We start from the raw sequence: 25282 nt of genomic DNA, 5'->3' as shown, positions 1-25282 counted from the left end.
TATTTTTAAAAGATAGTGGACAGTCCTCTTCTTTTTTGCTGGTCATTCAGAAGTGTCAGAACATAGATAAGTAATACACCAGGGAATCAGTTTCCAGTGGTCTACTCAGAACTTCCAGTTGCTGGGATTTTTGCAAAGACTTATGCACTAGATATAGTTGGTTCCTTACATGCTTGTCTTATCTTCTTAAGCAAGAGTGCATTCATTATCACGGAATATAGATTAGTTGTGCCTTGACTCTTATGACATCCTGAGAACACAATCTTTCTTGATAAATGTAATCATGTACAGCCACCTACAGAGAATCATAGGGTGATATTTAAGTTTCTCTGTCACGGTCTCCCATTGCGCCAGTAGCAGTTTAGTCCTGATGGCCACATGACCCAGAAAGCCGACTGTGGACAAACGCCGGCTCCCTCGGCCTGAAAGCGAGATGAGCGCCACAACACCATAATCCCCTTTGACTGGACTTAATCGTCCAGGGGTCCTTTAGCTTTTTACCTTTACCTTATTCACAGTAGACCCACTAAAATCAATGAACATTATTGTCAGGGGGTTGTTGCGGCTACTCTTGAGTAAAGACGCTCCAGTCTGCGCTGTCTTTAAGAGTTTTATTGTGCATACTATTTACAGTGCAGAGATAGCAGAAAACATGACCACCTAGTCACTTCCAGAATCCGGCAATGGCTTCGGTCTGCTTTGGGGCCAGCATAAAAGCCTGGGCACCCCAAAACGTCGCCCCTTAGCCCTACGTGTGGGTGCACGCCTCAATTGGGCGCTGGAAGGAGAGGTCTCCCCTCTTGCCTGGGCTCCGCGTCTCGCTGAGTCCCTCATCCGCTGTCCTGACTCGCTGCTCGTGCTATCGCTGGGCGAAGTGCTGGTCAGGATGACGGGGGGGGGTATTAAGTTAGTTCCATTAATATCAATGTGTCTACTCAAATGAAAACTTAGTCAAATGCAACCCATAGTGTTGGAAGCAACCTCAAAAGTCACCTAGTCTCCAGCCTCTGTTAAAAAACTTCTATTGAAGGCAAGTCCATCTCTTAACTGCGCTAAATTAAAGTTATGAATCTGTAAATAAAGCCTGCTCAAAATATGGGAGCCTTTGATTTAGGAACATGATATGCTATCTTCAAAAGCAATGAGCTCATTTTGGGACTTAACCTCCACTTGCTATTCAATCAGTGGGGAGAGCTGCCTATTATACTGTCTAGATTCACAGCAAAATCCTTTGGATGTTCAATAAGCCTCAGTCCTTACACACACACACACACACACACACACACACACACACACACACAATACTCTGAAATCAGATTTTGCCATTAAAGATCGGAATACTATAAAGTATCTAGTTTTTCAAGCCATTTATCATTTTTAAGTCTGCATGAGGCTCTTCTTTCCATTTAATGGTCTACGTTTTTTCTCCTCTAAGCGCCTTTTCAAATCATCTATGGAAATGTCCTTGATTTGCGGTCTCTGATCCACCCACACTTAGCTCTCTCTCTTTTAGAAGACCTTGGTCTATTAGTAGGACCCCATTTCCAAGCAAAGTAAAAAGAGAAATTTGCTTCATAACCATTTTATTGGGAGGGGGGAACCGAAGAATTTTACTGACAATTATGTACTAAAATCTATGCCGCAGCCACCTATAATGATACTGCAGAACAAGGGGAGGAAATTACATGCCCCAGATAAAAAGGGATTGTTCTAATTCAATGGATTATATGAGTGCCATAATAGCCTGACACAAACACATCATGGTACTTAGTCATCATTCTCTCCATAGCTAATTAAATTACGATTATTAAACAAAATTGGTTGAGTGCTGAAATCTATTGGTCACACCAAATAGTGTCATAGAAAACAGTTTCCATGGAAGCAACCAGTTCCAAGTTTTACATTTTTGCAATGTAAAATCATGCAGCAGCGACGCCCAAGCTGGGCTCTCTTCTTCGGTGGTGGTCTTAGGCATAAAAGATCCGAGCCAACAGTTTTCTTATTAAGCATTGGAAGATGCCCTTTCCCTCAATTTCCTGCGTCTCAGTTTACACCATGTTTTTCTTCCTTTCTTCAGCACAGTTTCAACACAGTGCCTATTCAGAATGCAAAGTGAGCCATCAAGAAGCCTGGCCAGAGACATTTGGGCACCTGAGGAGAACCCAAAAAAATGGCGTGCCGGGGAAGGAGGGGTGAGTGAAGAACTACAACAGGAACAAGAGGGGGAATAAAGGTCTACATCAGGAGCAAAGATGGGAGGAGACCTATTCACCAGGAGGCCGCTGTGAAGGTTGGATTGGGAGGCTGCTGGGAGGAGGCAGATACCATACATGAGATCCAAGGAGAACCAGCCATGGTTTCCACCACCACAGCAGCAACAACAGACAATGCATTCCTTGGAGGCCAGATCTGCTGCCCCTGAGGATCCTGCCGCTTGACCTTGCCTCATGGGTGGGCTGACTCTGATTATTAACTCTAAATTTAGGGCACAAAAAGTACTGTATAACCAATCGGTGTGTGGGCAAGCAACCAAACAAGGCGTTCCTATGGGTGTCAAGGAGTTTCCAACTGCAAGCAACGGTAATATGTCAATAGTTCAACTTTGGGCTCATGTCCCTGAGACATATGGGCTGAATCTAGACATATCAACAAAGTGTTTCAGTTAAACACATTGTAAATTCATACAGGGAAATCCGGTTGGGAAAGGCAGGACTCCGCAGCGCCATCTGGTGTCATGGTGTTATATTGCATATACAAACACCTCAGGTTACAAACACTTCAGGTTACAGACTCCGCTAACCCAGAAGTAGTACCCCAGGTTAAGACCTTTGCCCCAAAATGAGAACAGAAATCGTGCGGTGGCAGCAGCAGCAGTGGGAGGCCCCGTTAGCTAAAGTGGTACCTCAGGTTAAAAATGGTTTCAGGTTAAGAACGGACCTCCAGAACAAATTAAGTCCATAACCAGAGGTACCACTGTAAAATGCTTTTTCTTTTACCAGTCCCGCTGAGTCCCTGGTCCACTAAAAGCACACACGAGAAGGCTGAGATTCGTTCTGTCACCTATGATATCCTTCAAGAACTCCTGCCCTAACTTTAACCTGCTTTAAACTCTTTCAGTATTTTAACTTTTGTATGTTTTAAAGGAGGGCTGTGATTTCCCCCCTTGATTTTACTGTCTTGTCTTTTGTAAACCACTTTGAGGGTTTGTTTGTTTGTTTTACAATCAAGCGGTGTATAAATTTTATGAAATAAATAAAAAATAAACTGGAAGATGATACTTTCTATCTTGCCATGCTTATGGGCAGCAGAAATTGTTGCTTACTAGCAGGGCTCCCCACCCCCACCCCACCCCACCCACCCCGCTGAAACTCAGTTCTGGCACTCCTCAGGCGGGTGCCATTGCCATGATAGGAGAACATGGGAGGCGTTCTTGGAGAGTTCCGGCAACTCTTTTTCTAGAAAAATAGCCCTGCTTACGAGCAACGAGCTATATTGTTCACAGTCAATTGCTATCCGAATGGAACTAGCCAAACACTTAGGAGCATTAACGCAGACCTACCAATTGGTGTGCCGACACACTGAGAGATGTTACAGAGGCCATTGAGACAGGGGCCCTTTGGGTATTTAGAGAGGCAGTGTTGTATATCGTCTTGGGAGAATTCAGCTAAAACTGAAGCTCAACCACAGACTCACTGGGGTTCCTTGCAAACCTGTTACTTTACACGCCTAACTTTACACAGGCTCAGCATCCACATATCCCTTCAATGCAGACTGCATTCCTTTCTTTCTAGAGCTGCAGAATGGGAACCAGGTATTAGGAGGAAAGGAGAATAGCTGGGTGTGAGTGTAATGTGATGGAGCCTCTACTACATGAATTAACTGTCTTCCTTTGTGAAGGCGACGGGCCACTTCATCATTAGTGAATCATCTAATCTCATTTCTCAAGAAGAACTCATAGGCATATTTTGTCAGGTGCATTCTGAAACCTGTCTTTACATTGTTCCCTTAATAGTATATTATTTGCTACATAACCCCAAATATTTCAGTTGTGCGCTACATGGAGAAATCCCATCAGGAAAATGTGCTACTTATGCTGGAGGCTACTTTAAGCAAGTTGCTTGCTCTAATTTGGCCTCCACAGTACACTGCATACTTGTTGGAAACTGCTTCCTGAATGGAGTTTTTGTTCAGGGTTCATTTGTTCGGGAAAAGGAAAAACACTCCATAGTAAATATATGGCATTCTCTCTGTCCCTTTAATGTTTATAGGGCAAGGCCAGAGGAAAACAAGCAAGCAACTTTAAGTAGCTTCCACCATAAAACACACACACACACACACACCCCGAATGATCTTCCTGCAGTACTACAAAACAGAAATATTGGATTATGCAGAGCAAATGATATAGCATTAATAGACAGGTTTCTTTTTTTTTTTTTACAATAATATTTATTGAATTTTCCAACATTACAAATCAAATCAATATATCTTCACATCCACTTTATATCTTTAGCACAAAAGAGAAAAAGAGAGAAGAAGAAAAAAATTAATAGACAGGTTTCTGAAGGTGGCAACATATGCCGAGACCACATAACACCGGTCCTGAAAGACCTACATTGGCTCCCAGTACGTTTCCGAGCACAATTCAAAGTGTTGGTGTTGACCTTTAAAGCCCTAAACGGCCTCGGCCCGGTATACCTGAAGGAGCGTCTCCACCCCCATCGTTCTGCCCGGACACTGAGGTCCAGCTCCGAGGGCCTTCTGGCGGTTCCCTCACTACGAGAAGCCAAGTTACAGGGAACCAGGCAGAGGGCCTTCTCGGTAGTGGCACCCACCCTGTGGAATGCCCTCCCACTAGAGGTCAAAGAGAACAACAATGACCAGACCTTTAGAAGGCATCTCAAGGCAGCCCTGTTTAGGGAAGCTTTTAATGTTTGATGGATTTCTGTATTTTAATGTTTGATGGTGTGACAAATTGAAGCACTTTTAAAATGTTTATTTCTGCCCGGCTGGCAAAGAGTTAACCCACCTCCAGCCTGACTGGCATAGAACTCTGATGGGGGCGGGACTGTGCCCGGTTTGAAAGGAGGGAGTGTCGGTTTGGTCAGTTAGGAGGGAGAGGGAGGAAGGTGTGGTGTGATGTTATGTGGTGGCTTATATGAAGACAGTTAAGAGGCTAGGAAAACTTAAAGTTAAATGTTTGACTGAGTTTATTTTGTACAACTGGAACAAAGCTAATTAATAAATGACACGTTAAAGAATCACTTATGTTTTAACACAATAAAACTTCATCTCTGTTTTTGCCAACAAGAGGTCCGTTTGTATTTTTCCAGCGAGGTACCAGGACTCACAGCCGTGGTGACTCAAGAGAGGGCCAAACTCACCTCAGGCAGGGAGGAGGTGGTTTGTGTCCTGAAGTTACACGGAGGAGGCTAAGAAGGGTAACCTGAGGTGCCAAGAAGTTGCCAGAGTGCCTAGGGCAAACTTCTACAGTGGGGGAATCCAACTGAGGGAGACCCTTTACAGGAGGCAAGAGGTTATTCCTGGGGGACAGCCTAGAGTTTCTTAAGGTACCAGGCCACGTAGGCTGGAAGGCTCTCCTTACTTAGAAACCCATTAGGAAAAGGGGTTGATTTTTGAGGCGGCAGGAGCAGAGGGTGGGTGTTTTCCCCTCTGGATTCCTGTGTCGCAGTGATAGTAGGAGAGAGTGGGACACGGGTCGTCACAGATGGATTTCTGTATTTTAGAATTTCTGTTTTGTTGGAAGCCGCCCAGAGTGGCTGGGGGAACCCGGCCAGATGGGCGGGGTATAAATAAATTATTATTATTATTATTATTATTATTATTATTATTATTATGCCTAGTAACTCTTCCTGATAAGTCAAATTTGAGTGTTCCCTAATGACAGAGCAACCAATAAACTAGAATGGCACGTGGATGATCCAGTATAGCTCTACCACTAATGAACTATTATTGTGTCACTGACATGTTACAAAATACGCCTGCAAAAAACAACAACACCCCAACACTAAACCAAAAGCCAGTCCCACTGTCATTGGAAAGAGCAGCTTTGAACCCAGGGGCTATATCTGCATCAATTACAGCTCTGAACTAGCATTCTGCTTTACTTTGTATTATGTAGGTGTGGAAAGGAAGCCGCAGTGGTCTCGACAATCTGTAGGGTTACAGTGTCTATTGTCTCCATGTCATGGGAGCAAACTCCTAGGGGTCTCAGGGCCCCCAATAAAATATTTGAGGGAGCTCCCCTCCCCTTCACCCAGTTGATGGGCACTGCCATTCAAATGGTGTGTGTGCACTGTGTCATGTGATCGATTTTGCGGGATGGGGCTTACATGGGCCCCCCCTCAATATTTTATTCAGGTTAGCACCCCTGCTCCATGTTTACATCGTCAATGTGCGTTTTAGATCCAATGATCAGGTATCAGCAATGCTGTGGATTTAACAGTCACCAATGAAAGAACAAATACAGTGATTTAATGAATATACAAGAACGTGCAAGAAACAAAATATTACCAGACTGCTTTTCAAATGGACTGTTGTGGAAACAATAATATATGATATCAAACTTTTTTTCCAAAGGAAAAAAAAGAGGGTGTGTGCATATTTAGGTGATTCCACATTAGTTATTAGAATCCATGCCCAGAGGTTGTGTGTGTGTGTAAGGTGAATAAAATATGAGTGTTGTTTTTTTAACATAAAAACCCAATTGCTAAAAAAGGCAACCTTGATTGTGAATTATTATGCACATGCCTGCTTAAAACCTTCATATTTATGAAAGCAATTTTATAAGTAATGTCAGTGTTGAGCTGGTGTTTTGAATAAAAGCACAAGACAACACAGAAATGGAAAGTTCAAATATAATCAAGGTATAATTCAGGGAGAAAAAAATGTTTTTAAATGTCTCCCGTGCAATTATTTTTAAGCGCAGCACTCAACTTGAGCCGTGATGCCTTGTTACATAAGGGGACAGAAATTATGACTAAGCACGAGGGGAAAGACTACCCCTGCCAAAATCACAGCTGAATTATAATACCGCAAGATGAAAGTACAGTATGAGTTTGTGAATGCAATCCTAAAAAAACTCTTAATTCAAGAGCAGAGCAACTGACTAAAGTGCAGCTCAAGTATAGTAAATGCTAAAGATGGAAGTTGGGAGCATGTTGTTGGTGGCAAATTCAATGTAGCTAAAATTAATATAAGATAGGGTTGGGGGGGGGAGTCAGTTTTGTCTTGTATTGTAGTTATACACTACCTGACCTGCACCTTCTTGAAACAATGTGCAAAGGACGGCTATCCCTTAAAAATCTGCAGTCCTCTGTGTGATGTGGTTCACCAACCAAACAGTATGTACAAAAATGTAAAAAGGTAAAGGTAAAGGGACCCCTGACCATTAGGTCTAGTTGTGACCGACTGTGGGGTTGCGGAGCTCATCTCGCGTTATTGGCCGAGGGAGCCGGCATACAGCTTCCAGGTCATGTGGCCAGCATGACAAAGCTGCTTCTGGTGAACCAGAGCAGCGCATGGAAACGCCGTTTACCTTCCCGCCAGAGTGGTACCTATTTATCTACTTGCACTTTGACGTGCTTTCGAACTGCTAGGTTGGCAGGAGTGGTGGGGTGGGGGGGTTGCATAAACACCCAAATATAAGTGAAGCTAGCATGCAAAAATGTGTTATACTAGAGAAATTGCTTGCAGAAATGTGTATACTGGCATTGAAAAATGTGTCCGTTGGGAGAAACGTCCATTTGACCAATACAGAGTTCAAAGTGATGTTTGTCTTTAAGAGGTTCTCGTTCTTCAGTTTTCACTAATGTGGATTTAGATTGTTTTCTGAGAAGCAATTCGAAAGTGAAAAGGAGCAGGAAAAGTAAAATGCCCCGTGCAACATTTCACAATGCCAAATATGTACATTTACTATGTAATTGCTTGTGGTATGTTTAAGGTATCACATACACAAAATGAGCAAGTGTACTCAAAATGAGTGAGTAAAGTATACATACAGTCCTACTTTCAAGACTGAGGTGATTTAAAGCACAATGTACTTTATGTATCATAAGTGTTTATATTGCTGCCATTTTGCTTTTAACAAGTATTAGCAAAATAACTTGCCTACTTTCTGTCTCGCCCAATTTCAAATGAATAATCTGGTTTTGTCCTCTCCTCCGCTGTTGCCCTCCCAAATTAAATCATGGTATTGTTTGAAATTGGCATCTGCAACCCAACGGTGAAATCAGGTGATATCAAACTGGAATTGCATATTCAGAAAATGCTCTTGCCCTCCAGGACTTGCCATCTTCACCCCTAGGTCTTGCTCACCAGATGTCAGTAGCATCTGGTGAGCAAGGCTTGCAGAAGTCACTGCCAGCAGTGAAAACATGGAATATTATGGCAACTGCAGCTCACAAATAAAATGATTCATACAGCTAAAAACACATAGCAACTAGAGCTGGGCAATAAATCAATATTTCACCCCAAACCGGTCTGAAGTCAATATTGTGATATCAGTTTCATAATTTTTGACCTGGCAACAGATAATGAATCATGGTGTGTGTGTGTGTGTGTGTGTGAGAGAGAGAGAGAGAGAGAGAGAGAGAGAGAGAGAGAGAGAGAGAGAGAGAGAGAGAGCGCACACGCTACACAAAAATCACAGTGTGGGGAAAACCACTGCTTCTCTTGATTCTTGCAGACCCACTTAACTCTGCCAGCTCAAGTCTTCCCTGCCTCGTGCCGGGAGCAGCGAATCAAAAAAGCAGGCACCGACAAAAATCACAATGCTAGAAAAACCGTGAAGCCAGCCAAGGCCTCTACATACCGTAGCTCCATCCTTATTTCAGGCAGTGTGATACTTTGGTATATCGTGAAGTTTAGCTACTGATATATTGCGAGGTTGAAAACCAGGTATTGCCCAGCCCTAATAGCAACCATTTTCAATGTGGAGATAGGGAAGAATAGTATGCCATACATTGGAAGGTACAATTTTTCACGCCAACCTAAAGGACAATAAGCTTCTCGGGATGCATGAAACGCAGGGAGGGGGGTGACTCCGAGGAAGTCCCTAAAGGAAAATGATATGAAATGTTTAAGTGCTGAAAATTTATTTGTTTTTTATTTTATAATTTCATTTTTATTGTTTATTTTTTGTATGAATAATGTTATGTGGATTATGCTTGGTCTTTATGTATTCATTTGTTTAAATATAAAACTAATAAAAATTATTATTAAAAAAAATAAGCTTCTCAGGATGCAAAAGTATGCACCTTGACTTACAGCTAGTATAATAACAATGATGATGATGATGATGATGATGACGACCCCGGTTGGCGGGGTCACAGAGGGCGCTTAGGTGTGATCTCATTGATGGCCATTGAGAGCTGGTTATTGCAGCTCTCGACAAGCTCATCTAGTGAGTCGCCAGGGGGGGGGGGCAGGGTTCCACAAGGCCTGACGGAATCGATCAAGATCCATCAGCCTCCACAGGCGAGCCCAGATAGGCTCGCCACCCAAGCAGGGGAGGGGCAGGAAGTCAATCTTGGCTTTCAGAGCGTAGTGATCAGACCATGGCACTTCCACAGTTGGGGACATGATCACGTCTATACCCGCGCCAAAGATCAGATCCAGCGTGTGGCCTGCTTGATGTGTGGGACCCAAAACAAACTGGGAGAGCCCTAATGTCGCCATGGAAGACAGCAGGTCCAGAGCCTGTAAGGACGATGAAGTCCAATGAAGCTATCACCATCCTCATTTGTCCCTTGCTTTTGCCTCTAATTTCTGTTTCCGAAAAATACCTCCAATGTTTCATCCTTATTGCATTAAAAGCATAACAAAATGGGGGTGGATGATGCCAGAGTGGCAATCTGTATGGCGCAGGCTTGAATTCAAGGATGGAAACAAGGAGAGAAGCATAATTCTGTGCCATTGTTTTTTAACCTTGGCACACACACTTCGCTGTAAATTCAAGTATGTAAATATGGTTGGTCTCATATATCATAAGTCACTGCAACTCCAGGCATGAGATTGGCATGCTGCAGTCATGTAGGAATTTTAAACGGCAGTCAAGCCCAAACTCAGCTGAAGGATTATGCTTAATGCATAACTATATTATAACTCTGCATAATGAACGTGACAAAAAGGGTGGATCTTGTTGGGTTAGTAAACGATGCTGAATATTGTTGTTGTTGTTGTTTAGTCGTTTAGTCGTGTCCGACTCTTCGTGACCCCTCTTCGTGCTGAATATTACTCTGCATTAAAAATGACACATTGTTTTACTCGAACTTAGCAGAAGTATGCAAGTGGATCAGAACAACAGGATTTTATCTCCAAGACACCTAAATAAATAAAGCCTAGTGATTGTTCTACAAACACCAAAAGGCAGGATCAGTAGATGCTATATTTACAACCTGTTTGAAAAATAACCCGTGCTTTATCTACATTTTAAAAATTGTATGTTTAAATTAATTACATTGTAAATACAGTCATAGCCTGGAAGTCAAACAGCTTAGTTCCCAAACGTTTTGGCTCCCGAACGTTGCAAACCCGAAAATGTGTGTTCCGGTTTGCAAACTATTTATGGAAGCCAAACGTCCAACGCAGCTTCCGATTGGCTGCAGGAGCTCGCTGCAGCCAATCAGAAGCCACATTTTGGTTTTCGAACATTTTGGAAGTCGAACGGACTTCCAGAATGGATTCCGTTTGACTTCCAAGGTATGACTGTATGTCACACAGTACGTATAGATTTTGCATCCCAGTCAGATGGGCAGAGTAATAATAATAATATTAATAATAATACTGTAATAATAATGTTGAAGAGGACGTTCCTATTTTCATCAGAGAAATGTTGGGGGGGTATGAGCTTAGTCATAGAATCATAGAGTTGGAAGAGACCACAAGGGCCATCCAGTCCAACCCCCTGCCAAGCAGGAAACACCATCAAAGCATTCTTGACATATGCCTGTCAAGCCTCTGCTTAAAGACCTCCAAAGAAGGAGACTCCACCCCACTCCTTGGTAGCAAATTCCACTGCCGAACAGCTCTTACTGTCAGGAAGTTCTTCCTAATGTTTAGGTGGAATCTTCTTTCTTGTAGTTTGAATCCATTGCTCCGTGTCCGCTTCTCTGGAGCAGCAGAAAACAACCTTTCACCTCTATATGTCATCCTTTTATATACAGTGGTACCTCTACTTACGAATAACTCTACTTACGAATGTTTCTACTTACGAACGGAGCTCCGTCCGCCATCTTGGATGCAGTTTAGATAGGATTTTTCTACTTACAAATTTTTAGATAGGGTTGCTTCGACTTACAAATTTTTTCTCCTAATGCATTCCTACGAGATTAGACTTACAATTTTTTCGACTTACGAATGTGCGTTCGGAACGCATTAAATTCGTAAGTAGAGGTACCACTGTATTTGAACATGGCTATCATATCACCCCTTAACCTTCTCTTCTCCAGGCTAAACATACCCAGCTCCTTCATATATACCAGTGGGGGGGGGGGAGTAGAATAACTCTACTTACGAATAACTCTACTTACGAATAACTCTACTTACGAATGTTTCTACTTACGAACGGAGCTCCGTCCGCCATCTTGGATGCAGTTTAGATAGGATTTTTCTACTTACAAATTTTTAGATAGGGTTGCTTCGACTTACAAATTTTTTCTCCTAATGCATTCCTACGAGATTAGACTTACAATTTTTTCGACTTACGAATGTGCGTTCGGAACGCATTAAATTCGTAAGTAGAGGTACCACTGTATTTGAACATGGCTATCATATCACCCCTTAACCTTCTCTTCTCCAGGCTAAACATACCCAGCTCCTTCATATATACCAGTGGGGGGGGGGGGAGTAGAAGGTCCCAGATTCAATTTCTGACATTCCTAGTTTAAAGGATCAGTTAGCCAGGTGATGGGAAAGACCTCAGCCTCAAACCCTGAGAGCTGCTGCCGTTCAGAGCCTTGAGCTATATGAACAAACAGGCAGGCCTGGTTTAAGGCAGGTTTCCATGTTCCTATGCTCCTTGCCCAGCTTACAGGAGAGCTTAGAGATGTGCCTTCCCTGAGACCCCAAAGCGAACTATTTTCTGCTTCCCATTCAGTTCTTGTACCATCTCAGTTCTAGTACTCAATTTTTTAAAAAAATTATCAGAAATGAATTAGCTCTTAAACATGAAATGTTCCACGTAAACTAAGTTTGGCTCAGGCAAGAGAAGTAGAGTCATACCTTGGGTTACAGACGCTTCAGGTTGCGTCTTTTCGGATTGTGCACCGCGCGAACCCAGAAGTACCCGAACGGGTTACTTCCTGGTTTTTGGCGCTCGTGCATGCACAGAAGTGCTAAATTGCGCTTTGCACATGCACAGAAGCACCAAATGACGACTCGCGCGTGTGCAGATACGGCACTACGGGTTGCGAACGTGCCTCCTGCACGGATCACGTTTGCAACCCGAGTGTCCACTGTAATTAACACTGGTTTCTATTGTGCTTTCATAAGTACTTTCACATTTAGTTCTTCAACATGGCATAGGGAAATTTGAAAGAAGGCGGATTCAAAGCACTGGAAAAAGAGGAAGAAATTCCTGCTACTGTCCACAATGAAGAATATTATTATTAATTTTGTCTTACTGTTGCTGGTAATAACATTGAGGTGAATCTTAATGTTTGCCAAAATTATAAGATGAAGTTAAGCTATTGGGCAATTTCCAGATCCACATTTTTAAAAACCAGCAGATCCAGAGCCTCTTGCATGCTCTGGGCACAGAGGAAATCCCCATTCACTTCAATGGAGGAGGCAGAAAAAATTATATACTGTAGTCTGAAACACTAGGCTGCAATCCAGCAAACCACACACATATCCAGACCCCATGACCTAAATAATCATTTCACAAATATAACATGGAAAAATCTGTCTGTACTTGTGGGAGTCCCTTGCTAGATTGTGACTAATGGCTGCAGTCACAACTCTCTCTCTCTCTCTATTTCAACTGTGTTCAAACAAGCAGTTTGAATATTTCCAGTCACTGTAAAGCGGCGCTATTCACTCAGATGGTCTATTCTGTTCTCAATAAGCCACACCAATCCACACAGCACTTGGTATCACAAGTCCATAGCATAACCTTTTTAGAACTTCAAACAACCTTTCTAATGCTGTGTACGAGGATTAAAAATAAAATGCAGGCTCACAGTGTTTACTGCAACAGGTAACCAGCCTTACCAATATTTTAAAATACATTCGAAATGTGTTTTTTTTAATCAGTTGTTGTTAAATCAGTTGTTGTATTACAGGGAACCAGGCAGAGGGCCTTCTCAGTAGTGGCACCCGTCCTGTGGAATGCCCTTCTATCAGATGTCAAGGAAATAAAGAACTATCTGACTTTTAGAAGACATCTGAAGGCAGCCCTGTTTTGGGGAAGTTTTTTAATGTTTAATGTTGTACTGTATTTTTTATATTTTGTTGGAAGCTGCCCAGAGTGGCTGGGGAAACCTAGTCAGATGGGTGGGATATAAATATTTATTATGTTGTTGTTGTTGTTTGGTTGTTGTTGTTGCTGCTGCTGCTGCTGTTGTTAGAATTTGTATACCTCCATTCATCCATATATCTCAGGTTATAATTGCATTATAAAAAACACAAAATATTTAATAAAAATAGGAACGAAAACATGTACTGATAATTCCTTCTCCCACAACCCACTTGAAAAAGGGAATGTCAGCCAGCCCAAGGCCTGGTTGAAGAGGATCGTTTTCGCCGATATTCCTTTCTAAAGCAGAGTTCTAATAACATCACTGCATCGGCAACAGTAAAAATCGTTTCAAAGCCACACAATGTTCTCCGCTCTCTCAGCTTGTTTTCACACCTTTCATTACCTCTATCAGTCAGTGTGACAAAATGAGTCAGCACGGCAGGATACTGGCAACTGGAAGGCTGGTCTTCCCTCTAAAGTTGATGATGCAGCCTGCAACATGTGGGGACTGCAGCTGTATTTGGTCCCCTGCCTCTCAGCAGAATAGAAATCCCTCTTCCTTCGGAGGGAGTCAAAAGGAAGCTCGCTTTTTCCGGCTCAACACCAGCCACCAACTCCTGCCACAGGTCACATGCTTCCCTGGCCAGCCTGTGAACCCTGAACCAGCACTCATTTCTGAAAATTAACTGCTGGTGCTCGATATCTGCCTGTCCTATGATCAAATTAAGCAGTAACGCTTGCTCTGTTTATCTAGGTGTGGAGGAAAACTCATCACATGCATTAAGCTGGAGGGTATTTTTAATGTTGTTAAAAATCGTCCTGGTGGGAATTTAATATTTAGATTCTAGCTATCGAGTTTTCGAAAGAGCAGGGGTTTGGAAATTCAAGCAAGATGTCAGAAACACATATGATGCCATTAATTTGTCCAGGATTTCCCGGTCAAAAGCCAGGATTTTCACTTTCTGAAAAATGGCAACCCAACTTGTTGTGTATTGAGTCAAAGGATTTTATATCTGTATTATTCTTGTCTGTATTTGCATTAGGATAAAGTAACTGCCTTTTGGTTCCAGGGGGTACAGCTACTATTGGTTCATTTAAGCTGCTGTATTTGGATCAAAATGTATCCCTTGCTAGCTAGTCCCCTGTCCCTATAAATGTAGCTTTGCTCTCCTCAGACCTCAGTCTTGTTTACTTTAATAAAGAAGTGTTACTAGAGAACTGTCTCCAGCATGTTATGTCAAGAGAGCTGAAATCACAAACCTCACGTCACAACACAACTCATTAATATCAAATTTATATCAAAGGCCAACCTAAGCAACCCTTAGGTACATTCCTGGTTGTAACTTGGATTTGCTCCCAGGGGTTTCTGGGCTTCTTCAGGAAAAGTAAAGGACCCCTGGATGGTTACGGCCAGTCAATGGTGACTATGGGGTTGCGGTGCTCATCTTGCTTTCAGGCCAAGGGAGCTGGCGTTTGTCCACAGACAGCTTTCCAGGTCATGTGGCCAGCAGGACTATACCGCTACTGGCACAAGGAGGACCGTGACGAGTGCCAGAGCACACAGAAATGCCGTTTACCTTCCCAGCGCAGTGGTACCTATTTATCTACTTGCACTGGTGTGCTTTTGAACTGCTAGATTGGCAGAAGATGGGACAGAGCAACGGGAGTTCATCCCGTGGCACGGATTCAAACCGCCAACCTTCTGATCGGCAAGCCCAAGAGGCTCAGTGGTTTAGACCACAGCACCACCCGTGTCCCTTTAGTATAGGAATACTATGTTGGTGTTATTGTGTGCATGTGAGCTGAATGTGGGAATAGTAAGAAAGAGGTAAAAAATTATTTGTGTGCCGGTCTGCATGGGAGAGAGGGAGGGGGAATTGGTAACAAACGCTGTAGTTGTTACAAATAAACAAACAAATAAATAAAATACATCTGCGAGTTTTTGTGCATCTGTTCTTGGAAATCTACATTTACCCCCTTCAGCAATAAGCGTTTAAAAAGTAATCACAGTGGACTTTAGAGGCAATCACCTTCATATGTTTTCAATGTCTGAAGGAAACAGTTTATACAAGCCTAAGTGTGCATACTTAAACATTCTCTCAAGGGTTACGTGCAGATAAACGGAAAACAAAATCTGGAGCAGCACGAAGCATAACTCATTATGTAAAGTTATGAGATACAGTTTGTTACATGTTTGATTACCCAAGACTTTTTATAATAAACACATTTATTTTTATTTTTAGCTTGCATCACTGGCAAATATGGTAGCCTGCAAGATTTACTGTGTGGCCAGGAGCCTGAATGTACTGCGCTGGTGTTTATTTCAATGTCTACACAAGAGAAGTGGAAAATGGAACATGTACATTGGCTTTTAAGGAGGGCTCTCTTGGGAAGACCAAAGAGGAAAGCTCTGCAAAAGAGTGTTCCAAGTACTAATTTTAAGAAAGCAAATCTCTGTCTGCTTTTCACAGGAGGATACAGTCTTCTTCAGTCTATTTCAGATTGCGTACGAGGAGACTCTGCCATCGCTTTAAAAAGGACCAGGGGTTTGTCAATATGAAGATGTGCAATTTTGGACAAGCTTACCTAAAATACAGCTACCTATATTTCCTTGTAATATATAGCTGCATAAGTCTCAGGATGGATAAAAATCAATGATTTTTTTAAATAAAAAAACCAATTTTTTATTTTAATTGGATTTTTAAAATAAAATGTTTTTTGGGGGGGGGAATCATTCAAGATAGTTTTCTATTTAAGTTACATTATAGTCCAAAGGCTATTCATCAGGAAATAAGGATTTGTTTTAAGTTTTCAATGTGTGCTAAAACTCAGTCTAAGGTTGTTGTTGTTTTTTAATTGTTTAACCACATCAGTTAACAAACATGGATACATATGCTATAACATTATTGTTTTAGTTAAATAAATTGTTTAAATTGTTCTTAAGGAAATGATTGTTTTTCTCCTCCCAATAAAGTACAGCAGAAAAGTTTTCCAAATATAAACAGTTAATGTATTAAACCTCACAATAATTTCATAATTATTTGTCTATGTATTTCTGATAGCATAACCAAATCAGTAATTTTTATTACTGTAACAGTAAAAAACTACCATACTCTTCATCTGGTTGTAAATATTAAGATGATACCAGCAAGAATGAGTTTTTCTGTAAAAAAAAAATGATTTAAATCAAGTCCTACTGACTAGTGAATGAAATCGTGATTGAAATCGAATTGATTTAAATCAAATCCACCCTGATAAGTCTAGAGCAAGAGAGAGGACTCTCAAACCTTGGGAGGTCCAAATGCAGGCATAGGCAAACTCGGCCCTCCAGATGTTTTGGGACTACAACTCCCATGATCCCTAGCTAACAGGACCAGTGGTCAGGGATGATGGGAGTTGTAGTCCCAAAACATCTGGAGGGCTGAGTTTGCCTTTGCCTGCCCAAATGCAACCCTCAAGACCTTGCTATATTGTCATCTAACTACACCCCTCTCCTTGAATTACGCCTCTCCCCATGCTCTACTTCACACCCTCCTTGGGTACTTTTCCCTCGACGCTTATTGTTTGCCTCGAAGGAGACAGGTGTAGAAACCTCTCGACTTTTGCGTGGCTGAAAATTAGCTTGTGATGCAAATATGAAAGTCACATCTATTTCCTCTGCCCACGTTTGCCCCAGGCCACTCCCTCCATGGGCATGATGTCCCTCAAAAGATGGCCCATGATGGAACGTGGCCCTCAGGCTGAAGAATGGTCACCCTATCTTACACTAGTTTTTTTCCATGACGTGATAGTGAAACCAGAGGTTGAAAAACACCAGCCTACCTACTTTTGTTTTCAAGTAAGGCCTCTGTCACCCAAAACAGAGTAGAAGAAAAGTAAGCTTGGGATCTCAAATGTTGTTAGATGGGCCTTTTAAATTAAACTGTCAGTACCAATAAGAGTGGAGGAAGGGAGAAGCTTGCCTAAAGCTATTTGGCGAGGTCATATAATGGGTAGTGAAATCCAGTGGCCACAGCATAGGAGCAGATGAGTACAATTTTGTACCTGATGGGCTGAATGGGTGGCCTTGGCCAAGGTACAATCTCTCTGCCTCAATTTTCTACCTCGCGTATTTGAAAACTATATGGAACTACCACTGAGGAGGGTGGGCCACCTGTGAAAATTAATGGAATCAAACCAGTATGTAAATAACTTAATACTGTATATAAAGATTAGCAATTGTCACTGTGATCAGGAGACCTTGAGATATACTAACTAAACAGTGCGTAACACAGCAATTTGGGCAGAACTCTTATCTTGATTTTCCCGTGTAGCAAAGCAGCTAAGTAATATTATCATTATTTGTGTAAGGTCATGTAAGAACTGGTGTGGTAGCATTTACAAACGGAGGAACTTTGCCTGCTTAGACCAGGGATCAATTCCCCATTCAGTCAATAAAAACACTATACATCCTATTATTGCCATCCCTTTACAAATCATGAAGAAAACGTCTAGTAAAGGCATCCCCAAACTTCGGCCCTCCAGATGTTTTGGACTACAATTCCCATCTTCCCCGACCACTGGTCCTGTTAGCTAGGGATCATGGGAGTTGTAGGCCAAAACATCTGGAGGGCCGCAGTTTGGGGATGCCTGGTCTAGTACATGTAACTCTGATAAAATGCTCATTTGCATCGCACCTTTACAAAATATAAGAAACAATAAGGTCCCAGCTGGGGCTTCTGGTGTTAAGAAATATTTGCAATCCACAGAGTTCCTTGTCCTTTGCCATCGTTTCTAGCCTCTACTACATCTCCACTTGCTGACTCCAATGCCTTGTGTGCTCATTCCTTTTCTCTGCAAGCCACTGAAATGTTCAAAGTTTGCAATCCCATCTCCTTCCCCCAATGGAATCAACATAGTACAACATCAGGATCCTTTGATTCAGCCAGTGCAGAATGCAAAGTGGGGAGGATGCCCACATGGGGAGGGGAGCTAGCAAGAAATATTTGATGTCAACCATGATGCATGAAGTTCACATCAAGACACATCAAATGACAGCTGCTAAATACAAGCTACTCCAGAATATGCCCATAAGAATCAATGGAAGAGTTAAGGAATAAATCGATTGCAGCCTAAACGGACAACACAAAGTTGGAGATGATGATCTCCAGCCAGATACTAGTGGAAAGGCCATCATACCACAAAAACCATGACTGAAACTGGCTCTCAGTAACTCTGACCAAGTAGACTCCAAATGCTGCACAAACTATGGAGACTCAACTATATTTTCCCCAACATCTTTCCCAGACTCTGTTTGAGGAGGCTTCTTGCCAGGAAGTTGACGGCCTGATCTCTAAAATCTTCTAACCACAGGATCGGACCTACCCTGAGGAATCTTGTTTTGCTGTGGTCCATTAAATACTTGCTTTGTGGCTAAATAAAAGACACAGTGTCTGATGTTGCCAGTCAGACACCTTTAAGGCCCAAGTAAACGTTTTTAAAGGTGTGTTTAACACACCGTATATTATCACAGTCATTTCCTCTTCCTGGTATCAGTTCTGAACCCAACGTGTCAGACTTTAAGACCATGCCTTGGTCAGTAAAAACCATCCCCAGGGCCGTCTTAAGCATATCCTGCGCTGTGGTGCAAATATCTCTCCAGCGCCCCCCCATTTCCCAGAGTTGCCGGCGACTTCAGTCCGGCTCGTTTACATCGTGTGGTCCGACGTGCGGTCGGCGCTGCACATATGCAAGAAGCGCCCAGATTGCAGCCCAGACGGCCTCCCTCTAAGTGCCCGAAGCCCCTTACCTGCCCCCGTCTGGGGAATGTTCGCTACTAAATCCAATTACATTTATACATTAAAGGGGGGATTACACTCCACCTTTCCCTTCCGAAAGGAGTTGGTCAAAGCGGTTAACATGGGAAAAACAAACAGAAAAATAAGCTGTCATTAAAACGATTAGCAAAAACAAAAGCAACATCAAAAACACAACGGTGCAGAGAGCCAAACTAAGAGTAGATAAATTAGATTAAACTCAGCAACAACAGAATCAAAGGTTTGCTTAAAGAGAAATCTCTTCAAACACCAGCTGAATGCAACTAGAGGGGGAGAGATCTGGGCAGAAGATTCCTAACCACTAGACTGGCTGGCTAGAGGAGTTGAGGACGAGCTCCATCGCAAGGGCGAAGACCTCCACCATGGAGGACCCCGCTGTACCCACAAAGGGTTATGCAGGCTTAGTTCAAGAGGTGCCTGTCTTTCCTGTTGGCTGGAGATGGTGACAGATCCAGGAATGGGGTGTTCCATTGGTGGAGGTGGGACAGATGTAGCCTTGAATCCACTGGTTCCATGGAATCTTCATTCTCCATGATCAGAGCTAGCATAATCCCCCCCCCAAAAAAACCAATGGTGAAAACCTGGAGGTTCAGGAGCAAAACAGTGTGTCTCCACCTTCTGTCCTGGCTAGCACAAATACTAGGCTCATCTTATGGTTGTACACTGCCACCAACGATGCAAAGGCAGCGGCACGTTCAGGGAGGATGAAATAGCAAATTTTAAAGGCCAGGTGGATCCACACAGGAGAAGCAGAAAGCCCTTCAAGACACCTGGTCCAAGCTGGTTAGGGCCTTAGGTAACCTGTGGTGTACTGGCCAGGGAAGAAAGTGTCCTTGAGCCTGTCTCGAGTCCTTTCCCTCACCCCTGAATTACTCACCGGCTGCACAGCATATCTGAGAAAGGTGGGACTCAAAGCATCTGAGAAGGAGCGCCTTTCTAGAAGAGTCCCTTCCTTCTTAGAAAGCAAGCAGCAGCTAGACAGATCTTATCAGGAGAATGATTCATCACAGATGGCCCAACTTCTGCAGCCACCAGCAAGAATGGCGACTGTCGTTAACTTGGATATTCCAGTATTGCCACTGCTTCTGTGCTATTTGTAATCAAGAGTCAGAACAAGGATGGGGAAACCGTGGCCCCCCCAAACACTGCCACACTACAACTCCCATCTTCCCTGAGCATTCTGTTAGGGCTGATGGAAGTTGGGGTTCCTCAGTCTCTGGTGGGACCATAGGTTTGGGGTAGGCTACTCCCAAACTGGATTCATTTTGGCCAGCAGCTATCTCTCCATCTAACCCAGGGCGGTCCAACCTTTCATACCAAGCAGGCCTCAATAGTACTTCGACACAGAACCTGTGGGCAGCCCGCTGCCTTGTTGCTCGGCGTGAGGTTGTGAGGCCAAAATTTAACACACACTGCCAGACCTTGCTGCCCTGCCAAGGAGCTAAGGATGTGCGAGGCTCTGTGGTGGTCATGTGGGGTGGTAAAAGCTTTCTGGGAAATGATATATAATGAGCTGAAAAAAATGTTTAAGATATCTTTAAAAAAACAAAAACCAGAGGCTTTTTTGTTAGGCATTATAGGTGCGGAACTACCAGAAGAAAATAAGCAACTGTTTGTGTAGGTAACGACAGCATCAAGGGTGCTTCTTGCCCAGAGATGGAAAGAACTACCGACCAGAGAAGAGTGGCATACCAAGCTGATGGAAGATGCAGAAATGGCAAGACTGGCAGGAAAGATCAGAAAACAGGAAGACCAAGTATTTTTTTTTAAAGGACTGGAATAACTTTCTAACATATTTGAGAGACTCCTGCAGGCACCCCCAAACTTCGGCCCTCCAGATGTTTTGGACTACAATTCCCATCTTCCCCGACCTCTGGTCCTGTTAGCTAGGGATCATGGGATTTGTAGGCCAAAACATCTAGAGGGCTGCAGTTTGGGGATGCCTGGACTACTGTAAACAGTTGGAAGCATTGGCAGGAATACAATGACACCTGCAAAGTAACATGGATTTTGAATATTATGGTTGTATAATAGATAGATCAGTGTTTCTCAACCAGTGTGCCTCCAGATGTTTTGGGACTACAACTCCCATCATTCCTGACCACTGGTCTTGCTAGCTAGGGATGATGGGAGTTGTAGTCCCAAAACATCTGGAGGCACACTGGTTGAGAAACACTGAGATAGATTACAGTAAAAGATGCAGGAATAAAATTTAGAATTTGAACCCACAGAGGGAGGAAAGGGGGTCTCAAGGTTCAAAAGAACCCCCTTTTTAATGTTTGGAAATGTTATATTTATGGTGTACAACTTTTATGTAAAACTAATAAAAATTATTTTTTAAAAAAGTTGAATAAATTATAGCAGAAACCTTTTTTTTAAAGGGATGTGCGAGGCTCTGGCTGGGTCCTACAGCCCTCCCGTCTTCTTCTCAAAGCTGGGAAGGCACTGACTAGGTTTTCGGAAGGAGGCTGCAGGCCTAACTAGGACCCTGTCCGAGCCTCACGCCTCCTTCCCAAAGCCCAGCACCTCACTTACTTGGCTTTGGGAACGCAGCACAAGGGCTCTGGGGGTGGGCATCAAATGTTGCCAAGGACCACCGAAAAAAGACCTTGAGGGCTGTGTGCATGTTGGACCGCCGTGATACCCTATCTCGCTGTTTTCTTTTGAGACTGGAATATTTATTTATTTCCTCATAAGAGCACAAGACAACGTGGAGTGTTCTCCCTTCCCTCTTATATCCTAACAACAACCCTCCGAGGTAGCTTAGACGGAGAGAAAATGGCAAAGCCAACCTCACCCAATGAGCTTCATGGCTGAAGAGGTTCACCACCCCCCAGTCTTCGAACTACAGTGCAAATCTGGTTCTTTATTAGTTACAGGTAGGTAGCCGTGTTGGTATGGCGCAGTGTTCTGAAGAAGTGTGCATGCACACGAAAGCTCATACCTATGACAAACTTAGTTGGTCTCTAAGGTGCTACTGGAAGGAATTTTTTTATTTTTTGTCTGGTTCTTTATTATTATGTTGGCTATCCTGGGTTGAAGGAAGGGGGGGGAAATAAATGTAATAAAGCAGCAATGGATTATTTTATTGATATTAATAAGCTGCCCGGGGGGAGGGAACCTTGTTGAAGCGTGAGATATAAACATTCATAACTAATAATAAACTTTGAGAAATTTTCCCTAAGATGCACTTTTTAAACTGAAGAATTTTTTTATGTTTTTGTCTTGTATTTTTATGCTGCGAACTGCCACCAGATCTGTGGATGAAGGGTGCTAAACAAATATAATAAATAAAAATAAATAAATATTACTAATTAATAGTTTTGGGTTTTCCCCTACTCTTTTGTTAAAAACTTGTTAATTAGCTGGAACTTTTTTCGTGCTTTTTTTTTTAAGTATAGCATTTCTCCTTGTTTATTTGGCACTGCTGCAGAAATAAACCTTGCAAGGGATGCCTTTTCCAAGGAGGCAATTCTGAAGCGCTGCAACTGACAAGCACGCAAGGGGGGAAAGGGAGCCACCCACTTTCCGCAGGGAGGCGTCTCCCGCACCCACCACCCCGAACCCGCCCGGCAGGCAGGCAGGCAGGCGGCAGCGCAGCCGGGGTCCCCGCACCCCAGCCCGCGTCTCCGCGCGCCTCTCCCTCCAGGATCCGCGCTCACACAACTTACTCATCATGGAAACTTCCACCCGCTCCGTGCATCGCGCCCGCACCAACTATGCCAGAGACCTTTCTTTTAAAAACACAGATTTTTCTTTTTGTCAACAACTGAGCAGCATACGCCGTGCGGAGCCATCAAGCCCTTAATAAAAAGGAGGAGGAGGAGGAGGAGGGAGGGAGGGAAATGTATTTTTAATTGCAAAAAATAAATAATCCAAAAGCCCTGTGATGAAATATTCTGCTCCATCCAACAAACGCCAGTCTGGAAAACCCCGCTCGGCTGCTTGAAGGGGGGGGGGTCGGATTTAAACGCGCGCGCGCACATACACACATAAATATAAATATGTACACACACATTCTGCAGCTACTTCCCCCCTCCACATCTTTCCAATGATAAATACTAAAATGCAGAGAGAACGAGGCTCCGCTTCCTCGGTAAACAATCGCAAGGCGCTGCGTGGGAAGCGCGACCGCGGAAAACCTTCGGGGAAAGGAAGGGGGGGGAGACAACAGCACAACCCACCCGGGCGAGAGCGAGCCTACGACGCGCTTCAGACGATCGAAGCCAAGCGGGTGCTAAAAATACCCAACATCTGGCAGCGCGGCGAAGTCCAGCTGTGAACTCCTGCCCCAGAAGTCCGGGTCAGGAGGGGATGATCCGTCGGGTGGACTGGACCCCCCTCCTCCAACAACAACAACTCCGGATTGCCTTGCTTAAAAAAAAAAAAAAAGCCCGGGCACTCACTCACCGCGAGCAAATCCGGCAGCGCGGCCGTCGCGGGTCTCCTCTTGCCTGCGCGTCCTGCCCCGGCTGGGGCTTCTGCCCGTCGAAGGCGCGCCGCTGCTGACGCCGCCGCCGATGGGGGGAGTCCTGCCGCCTCCTCGGCCCTCTGCTCCTTCTCCTCCTTCGCCTTCTTCTCCCCACCTGAGTCCGCCCCAGCCCCACTGCCTTCCCCAGCCGGTTTGTCTGTCTCGGCGCTGGTGACCTGGTTTCCCCCTCTCTCCACGCGCCCCACCGGGAGCCGGAGGCGCAGCGGCGAGGAGGAGGACTCAGCTCCCGTCCGCCCGCCCCACGATCGCCGGGGGTGGGGAGGCAGGCGACGCCCGCGCGCAGCTGGGGGGAAACGGGAATCCGGCTCTGCCCCGCAGGGCGCAGCTGAGCCAGCCAGGCGCGCGTCACGCGTGGATCTGCTCCTGGGGACGCGCAGCAGGCGAGCCCACGGGGAAACCTGCCTCTTGGGCTAAGCTAGGGCTGCCCACCTTTAGGAGCGTGGAGAATCGGGAACCCCGGGGGTCATCTAGACCAACCCCCGGTCACTTATCCAATCGGAAACGGGAGGCTTTAATTGCTGCGCCAGGAGCCCCGGCCGAGGATCCGGCTGCCCTCACTCCCCTGGGGCTGTGTGCTTCATATCTGCCCGGCAAAGGAAGTCGGGGAGAGATGCCTTGCCCAAGTGCCAGACTGTGCCAAGGCGAGGCTTCACATGTGGCGCTGCTGGCGCAGCACTTCCGCAACTCTCCCAAGGGAACCTGGGCCGCTCTCCAGGGGGGATGTTTATACTGCGCTTTTCAAAAAATTATTTAATGCAATTAGATGAATCTCCCACGCACACCCCGGGAAATTTTGGAGGGGTGGGGCAGGGTGGAGCAAGAGCTTAGATGCAGGTCCTTATCTATTTATAAAGAAGATGAAGAGAGCACAATCTGCACAGAGACCCATATATGCTAATTTTATGTTCTTCAGCTTTGTCAGAGAGATTTTTTTTATTGTTAACTGATTTTATAAAATAAGGAATATTTCAAATGCACTAGAAAACTGCAGTAATTTAACAATTATTTCTTTCAATGGTTAAAAAGCAGTTCAGGTTTAGATCTGAGTTTTAAAAATACTTTCCAGTTTAAAAGTGATTCTGAGCTTTTCTTTGGTGCTGCAGATTTTTTAAAAAAATAAATAAATAAATCACCAGCTGAAATTGCAGTTAAATTGCTCTGGTCCTGATTTCCTGACAACACCCTTCGCCATCCTGGTGCCCTCCAGCTGCTGCCAGACTCCAACTCCCATCAGTCCCCCAGCAAGCACAGCTGATGGGAGTTGTATTCTAGCATCATCTGAAGAGCACAAGGTGTGGCAAGCCTAGGTTACAGGTAGCTTTATAAGTTGGCGTTATTGCCTTTCTTATTTGAAACAGGTATACAAATGACAGGATACCTCTCCAGTTTCTGCTTTAATGCAAACAATTATGTTGCTAATTAAAATATGCCCGCAGGGTAACATTCCCAGCTGTGTCCAGGATGTCACAATGCACAGGGCCTTAGACTTGCAACTGA

The 25282-nt window shown here is 44.0% G+C and overlaps 1 protein-coding gene across 4 annotated transcripts in view; it reads right to left on the bottom strand.

Moving 5' to 3' along the window:
* Positions 1-25282, bottom strand: part of THRB (thyroid hormone receptor beta) — a 186135-nt gene that overhangs the window by 145312 nt on the left and 15541 nt on the right. For 2 of the 4 annotated variants that reach the window (XM_060280665.2, XM_035128987.3), the window contains exon 1: positions 23704-24415. The exons of the other annotated variants lie outside the window; for them this stretch is intronic. The gene's annotated coding sequence lies outside the window, so the exon portion shown is untranslated. Of the gene's footprint in view, positions 1-23703; positions 24416-25282 lie in introns of those variants that run through there. 4 annotated transcript variants of the gene reach the window in all.

The sequence above is a fragment of the Zootoca vivipara genome, chromosome 11 (genome assembly GCF_965207765.1).
Source record: "Zootoca vivipara chromosome 11, rZooViv2.hap1.1, whole genome shotgun sequence".
NCBI lineage: Eukaryota > Metazoa > Chordata > Lepidosauria > Squamata > Lacertidae > Zootoca > Zootoca vivipara.
This window is presented reverse-complemented; position numbering and strand designations above follow the sequence as displayed.